Here is an 8,131-nt window from a genome sequence, read left to right on the forward strand (position 1 = left end):
GTATTCGATATAATATATTAATTATAAAAATAAATAAAGATTACTAATCAATAAATATTAATAAATGAAGTTTATATACAAAAATTAAAATGCATAAATAAATGTTGGTATATGAAAATAAACATTAGTATGCATAAGGAAATGTCAGAAAACCACTACGTAAAAGAGAAATGAAGGATATCAAACGCATAAATAAAAGTTAGTTGTACTGTAAATGTTAGTATTTATAAATAAAATTTAAAACACATAAATAAATGTTAGTGTAAAAAGTAAAAATAGTTAGTAGTTTATAATATGCATAATGAAATAAGTTTTTTAATTCGTTATTATTATATTTATCTAATATAATGATGACTTTATAAATGATAAATAATGTTTTTAATAAATAACAGATAACTTGATTAAGAGAGACGTGATTTTCATCTATTTAATTACCTTGATTTGAGTTTTCGAACGTATTCTAAATTTAACGTAATTAAACAAGATTAATAAAAACTTAACTAAAACTCTAAGAAAGAAAAAAATTTAATTACCTTGATTTGAGTTTTTGAATGTATTCAAAATTTAACGTAATTAAACAAGATTAATAAAAACTTAACTAAAACTCAAAGAAAGAAGAAGAAAGATTTGAAGATAATTTGATCACGTGTAAAGTCTATTTAAATTGGTGTTTTTTTTACTTATACAATGATACTATTTATATTAGTTAAATCATTAGCCATATTTAATGGGTTCTTAAACATATTTGGTATATTTGATATTAGAGTTAATAATAACTCTTATATACTTGATGTAAAAAATGTTGTCATCCAATTATTTGATATATATATATATATATATATATATATATATATATATATATATATATATATATATATATATATATATATATATATAAAATCTACATTAGTAGTGACACTCGTATTTTAAGTTAGTGCGCCTAATAGAAAAAACATAAAAAACATGATTTTTTTTACACTACGTGCCTGAATCGGAGCAGTGGCCCAGGACCCCCTGGGCACCACTAAGGTCCGATATATATATATATATATATATATATATATATATATATATATATATATATATATATATATACGGTGAGGTTTAATAGATAATCATAATTAACCAAGGAACCAATCTTTTTTTAACTTTTAAAACTTATTTTTTATCAAAAAAAAAAAAACTAAAAATACATAAATTCATAACTTTTTATTCTTTTTCCAATGATATAAAATTCGAATATTTTTACGTCAAATTCATAATGAGAATTTTTGAAAATTCACAACGTGAATCCGGATTCACACGGTGAATCCGAAAAATATCTTTCACATTCACAATGTTAATATATGAATTTAGATATTTTTAGATTTTTTTTCGATAAAAAATAAGCTCTAGAAATTTAAAAAAAAAAGATTTGGTTCTTGAAGAATCAATAATTATGGTTTTCTATTGAACTTTTCCCTATATATATATATATATATATATATATATATATATATATATATATATATATATATATATATATATAGAGAGAGAGAGAGAGAGAGAGAGAGATAGAGAGATGAGGGTTCATGCGAAAATGCAAATAATTTGCGAAAATACGAAAACAAGAAAAATCTATGATATTGTGTCACCTCAACATCATATTTTGGAAAATAATTCATCCAATCTTTGAAATATATGATGATAATCAATGATACATGAGAAATTGTTTCATATAGCAAAGTATGATTTTTAACATTTTTATTATGAAAACATGAATTTAAAAATGATTAAGGACGTGAAAAAAAATAATTATTAAAACCGTCTTTAAATCTATATTACCGTAAGACCATTCAATGTAAACTTACTATCTTTAATTTATTGCTAATAAATTTATTTTTTTATAGTACATGTGTTTGATTTTTATAAGATAAAATCTGTTTTCGCGTTTTCGCAAGATAGTTATATTTTCGCATGAACCTACTTATATATATATATATATATATATATATATATATATATATATATATATATATATATATATATATATATATATATATATATATATATAAAATAATAGTTTTGTTTGTATACGTGTCATTCTCCTAAAGCTCCATATTTAATGTTTGTCACATGTGCAATCCTTTAATATGAAATCTTTTAATTTAATAAGGCATTAGATTACCATTATATCTTTCGTTCATACCATAATTACCTCCAACTGAATTTTACTATTTAGCTTACGAGTAATATAATTCATGCATAATATGCACATATTTAGTTCACATATAATATCAAATTTAAAAAATTAAACATATTTACGTTATAAATATATAAGTTTTTACTATAAAAATGATTTACTTTTGTAATTGTGGTTTCCACGGGCAATAACCTAGTTAATTAATACGTATATGTAATATTACTAATTATACCCTTGTTAATTTAGTTAATGATTAAACTATTGTTAAATTCTCATTGGTGCGACCATTAATAAAATGGTTGTAGGAAACACATAAACCTATATATATATATATATATATATATATATATATATACACTAAGGAAGTGAAAGGGTCGTACTTAGCACGACCCATGGTTGGTCCAAGTGGAAGGGTTAATGATAAATAGAAACAACATTCTTACTAAAATAATAGAATGTAGAATGTTATAGCTGTGTATTAAAAAAAAGTAAAACTACAATGTTACAATGTAGTGAAATGAAAGTATAATAGGGTCATTGCAATATAATGTTTGATTTTGAATTTCTTGCTTAATGAACTATTTCCCAGGTTGTATTTTTTCTATATGGCTCTAGCTGACATCACATTATGAGAGATGAAAACAAAAACTAGCTTCTCAACTTTCGGAAATGCATGTATCCGAAACCTATATATTTAAACAATTACAATATCATAAGAACCTCCTATAAAATACTTGTAGAAGTGGAGCATGTTCTGCTAGAATTAGGTTTTGACCTATGAAGATGTTCACATCTTCAAGAAGCTTGTAATTCTTTCCTATGGTAGAGTTCTTTTCAATCGGCCCCTAACATATATTAGAGTTTCACCGAATAAAAATAAAATAAAAACATTCCACGGAAAATATAAATAGATTTATACTCAATAGAACAACTTTCAACAACCATACATGTTCAAGTATTTCCTTCGTCATGCAGCAACTTTATCAAATACTTAATGTGCACCCAATTTGTAAGAAATTTTATTCCGCAACTTTATCAAATACTTAATGTGCACCCAATTATTCAAGAAAACCAAGCAAGTTCGGATTAACTTACATGAAATTTTGGAAATCAAATAACAAAAACGTTATAAAAGAAATCATTCCATACCTTTTAATTGATATATATCTCTGTTGAACACCTCAACTTCAACGATGATGAGCAAACACTTGGAAGAAACCTAGGATTTGTAGAGAAGGTGAATTTTAGGATAATCAGAAGAGATGAAGAGACTGTTTAAGAAGATAAAATCATATGCCATTATATTTAAGAAGTAATCACTATTTCACATTTCTTTCTCCATCCATTGTAGATTACTCGGAAGAAGAGACCAGAGTCACTTGAGATCACATGCATGTACGATTCAAATCATTTCTTCATTAGGCTTTGTATTTTCTTCATTGCTAGGGTTTTGCTCTAAATAAGAACCAAAAAAATCACATTTGATCAACAGGAAGAGGGAGAAATGGAGACACATTGTGACATTGCTTATAATATTAGTATCAGCCGACTATTTTTACGAGGCTGAAGCGGTTAGAGGGGTTTGTGTGTGCGTTAATCTTACATGAAGAACAGAGGTAGACAGATCCACCTGAAACCCAACTAATCTCAGAAGAATGAATCTATAAAATAGGAAAGAAAGGAAAATTGAAGGAGACGGAGAAAGAAAGGAGCATTCAAGAAGAGTATGAGAGCTCGTGCCGATTCATGCATCGTTTTCTGAAGAGGTGGTGGAGTTGGGTGTCACAGAGGGAAAGAAAGGCATACATCCGTGTTCTGAAATTCATGAAAACTACACAGATTACATGATGGTAAAATAAGACAGCTAAAGGCAGAACATCTTTTATCAAACAAGAAAGAGCACATTTCAAATACAAAAATATCTTATATACATGAGAATGCCACAGATTCCATCAAAATTAGCGTGAAAACATGAATTTAACAAGAAATCTGATTGATATAATAGAGAGAGAGAGAGAGAGAGAGAGAGAGAGAGAGGGAGAGGAGATCTATCCCGTGCCTTCCTGTTTCTGCACCTATTTGTGTGTGTGTCGACCACAATCCAAATAAGTTTATCTTACCAAAACTATTAAATCTAATTATGAAAAAAATAAATTAAGATTGAAATGACTTGGAGAGTATACCTAATTTGGTTCACCAATCATGAGAGCACTAGTCGATGGTGAAGAACTGAAGATGTAATTACACATACATGTCTCGGAAAACTCAAACTAAGATAAGGATAACAGAGTTTTAGAAGTTTCAAGCCAAATCAAGAAGATCTGAAAGGCCACAGAAAGCTTGTATGTCCTGGGAACCTTACGGTATAGAATCCGGTCATGTATGCTCAAATACACAATCTTAACCCTATCGTTGCCGATCAATCTGGCTAATGTTTCCCCAACTTCTCTTCATGAATCCTTTTCCTCATGAACTCCAAAAGCTCTAACACGTATTCATGAAGATATTTGATTTCAAATGGAAACGTCTGAGGAGAAGAAAGAGAGTAGCAACAATCCCAAAGAATCTAAACTGAAATCAAAAGATACCATTACATGATGCATAAAGAAATGAAATATCATCATAAAAATAGAGAAACTAACCATACCTTTCTAATCGGTGTGATGTTTGAATCCAAGATTTGAAATCCTAAAGAGTCTATAAACTAACCCTAGATGAACGCTCTTCGAGAGAGAGAGAGAGAGACGTGGTTAAAAAAAAATGAGAAAGAAAAATAAAATAAAGTAGAGATTGATAAATTAAGGAGATCGGTGATGGAAGACAACCAAACATAAGCTATTTATGAGTGGTCGTGAGTTGCGGTGGTGTGCAGAAGAATACACGTTGATAGAAGCGGTGTAAGACATGCACCAATACATAACACGGAACGATACATAATTAAATGCACGCGCTGTTCTTAAAATGGCAGAACAAAACTTTAAGCGCCTAGAAAACTTGTATGCGTGGTCTCCACGGTGAAAGTTTAAGCGATGATGTGGAACTTCTAAAATCCCTAAAAATTCCAAACAAATCCATTAAAATTCTACCAAAAATACTCCTTAATTCTTAAAGCCCTTCGGCCACCACTTTCTTCAAAATCTAGAATAGGTGATGAATTTATATATATATATATATATATATATATATATATATATATATATATATATATATATATATATATATATATATATATATATCATTATCACTAATTAAATCGTCTAATTATTATATATAATATTGTTGTCATTATATATATATATATATATATATATATATATATATATATATATATATATAATGACAAAGAAAATATGTTGTTTGATAATATGAATGGGTTCAATCATATATAATTTTTGTAATTATTAAGCATTTTCACTAATTAAATCGTCTATAACGTTATTTTACACTTTTTTTAATTATTCTAATTCTATCAGAATGTTATCAAGATGTTTATTGAGTCATAGTCTGTAAGAATTAAAATAAAAAAAACAATGCACGAGAACAAAAATGAATTAGAATTGGTGAGAATCCATTAAAATAACAATAGTTATGTGAGACTGAACGTATTCACATTACTAAACAACATATTCGTTTAGTAATTTTCGTTAAATAGTATTATCCGCACGTCCACACAATAGTTGTCCATCCACATTATAACTTAGCCCTATATATATATATATATATATATATATATATATATATATATATATATATATATATATATATATATATATATATATATATATAATGTCCCAAAAATATCGAGTAAATTTTTATTTAAATAAGTTAAAACCATTCATTCATTATAAAAAAATGATCATAATAAAAGTATTCTCAAACATCAGAGTAAAATCATAAATAGTCAATGCAAATTAATTCTTCAAGGAATATTGATCAAGTCACACCCTTCCTTTTGAAAACCTAAGTACATGAAAACATTTTAAACATAAATCGTAAGCACAAAACTTAGACCACATACCATACATACATATCATACTAAAACATATAACATGTCTACCTCACCCCTGAGTTCCTTCCGACTCATTAAGTCTCTTCCAACTCTCTGAGTCCCTTCTGACTCCTTCTGTAGGGGCTATGTTGGATTAGGTGTCTAAGCCCATAACTATAATTGGTATGTACTTGACCCGATAGTAGCATGGTCTTGTTGGGTTGCCTTCACCATAGTAACTAGACATAATTAATTTTGGAGAAAGAGGTTATTTAAATGGTCTATTAATATATTATAGGAATAATATATTAATTGAGAAATCATATTATTTAATTAGTAATGATCAAAAATTAATTTGGAATTAATTTTGTGATCAAAAGTGACTGATTAAAAGTACGAGGACTGATTATGTAACTCGGTAATAGTTATAGTTTAGGCTAATGGATCCTATTGGTATAGGGTGGACGAAAATCTATGGGAAGCCCATAGAGTTTTCATCCAAGGCTTACCATGTGGCGGTCCATATGTTGCTTAGGGCCTAAGCAAGGGAAATTAGGGTTTCCAGTTGATAACCCTAGCAGCCTTAACTATAAAAAGAACCCCCTAGCCTCATGAAATCAACCACTGCTTCCCTAGAAGAAGCCCTAGCCGATTTCTACCTCTCCTTCTCCTCATTATTTTCTTGTGGTGTTTGTGACTCCATTAGAGGTGCAACGTTTGAGGCACTAAGCTCTTGAAGGTCAAGATGCTACTACTAGTTAACAAGAAAGGTATTATTTTAACCCTAGTTTGTTTATTGAATTCGAAAATTGTAGGCTAGTTTAGGGTTCTTGCTTTGGAAAACTGATTTGCATGTATAACTTGAGAAAAACCTAGTTCCAAAGCAATTAGTGTTGCATGTGCACCATAGGAATGTTGTAATGCTCAAAACTCATCATTGATATCAGAGCTTAGGGTGTTTTTCTGTTATTTTTTATGCTATTTTGTTTTCTAAATTTGGAATAAAAATCGATTTTGGTCTCCGCCTAGTGAGCTCGACGAGCCCTAAGATGGACTCGACAAGTTGGACCAACTCGATGAGTCCAAGCCCTGATTCGACGAGTTGGTTCGTCATATGGCAGATTTTTCGGATTTCAAACATAAATTAGATAAGGATAATTACCTTAAATTGTTATAACTGTTAAAATTCGAATTTTCTGTTATAGTAATGAATATCCTCATCTAATTAAAAGATAATGGTCAAATTTTAAGATAATGTCCAAAATTCTGTGATTAGTTTAATTATTTAAAATTTGATTTAGAAGTTTTGAAAAGTTTCAAAACTTGCCCTCAAGTTTGGGAATTTAAAATTTGATTAAAATTTTTAATTTTGAAGTATTAAATTCTAAAACCCTAGTGTTTTAAAAGTTTAAAATACAACTTGTATACTATTATAATATTAAATGATTAATACGTAAATATATGTGTATAAGACGAGTCAGTCTTACCGTTAGTAGGCCTCATTCACAATGCTGGTTTATAAGGGGCATTTAAGAAAGCGACCTGTAAAATGACCGCCATTGGGTATCCAATCTTACCCACCACACTCTTGACTAGTGGAGGGTCGTTACCCGAACGTGTAGGATAGGACATTAATTCCTCATTAATAAGTATAATCAATATTAAAAAGTAACTAAATGATTTTATAAATTCCCAATGTTACTTACTTTAGGAAAAATGTGAAAATGATGTTATTCCATGAAATTGCACTTTGCACCTTGCCAAGTCGTTAGTGGAGTGTGTGTAGTTAACCGACACACTAACTTGGACTAACAAGGTTAGCAAAAGGTAGCTCGAGAATTACCATAGATCAATGGAGCGTGTGTGGTTAACCAACATATTGATTAAGTGGTAAATGACATCTAGAGTGCCAACCTAATTTGCATGGTTATTCACACCTTGTTTATGATCATTAGTATCCC

General features: G+C 28.7%; 1 long non-coding RNA gene across 10 annotated transcripts; it reads right to left on the reverse strand.

The window, feature by feature from the left end:
* Nucleotides 1-2,633: 2,633 nt before the first annotated feature.
* Nucleotides 2,634-5,116, reverse strand: LOC145101847 (uncharacterized). Of its 10 annotated transcripts, XR_013705894.1 has the most exons (5): nt 4,830-5,116; nt 4,366-4,753; nt 3,130-3,997; nt 2,958-3,027; nt 2,634-2,868 (listed from the first exon to the last, which is right to left on the reverse strand). It is a non-coding gene; the product is annotated as an uncharacterized LOC145101847 (long non-coding RNA). The 10 variants fall into 10 exon arrangements; XR_013705892.1 differs by having other exon boundaries at nt 2,634-3,027; XR_013705893.1 differs by having other exon boundaries at nt 2,958-3,997.
* Nucleotides 5,117-8,131: the final 3,015 nt, after the last annotated feature.

Source organism: Lactuca serriola, chromosome 4 (genome assembly GCF_051521515.1).
Source record: "Lactuca serriola cultivar US96UC23 chromosome 4, Lser_US96UC23_V15, whole genome shotgun sequence".
NCBI lineage: Eukaryota > Viridiplantae > Streptophyta > Magnoliopsida > Asterales > Asteraceae > Lactuca > Lactuca serriola.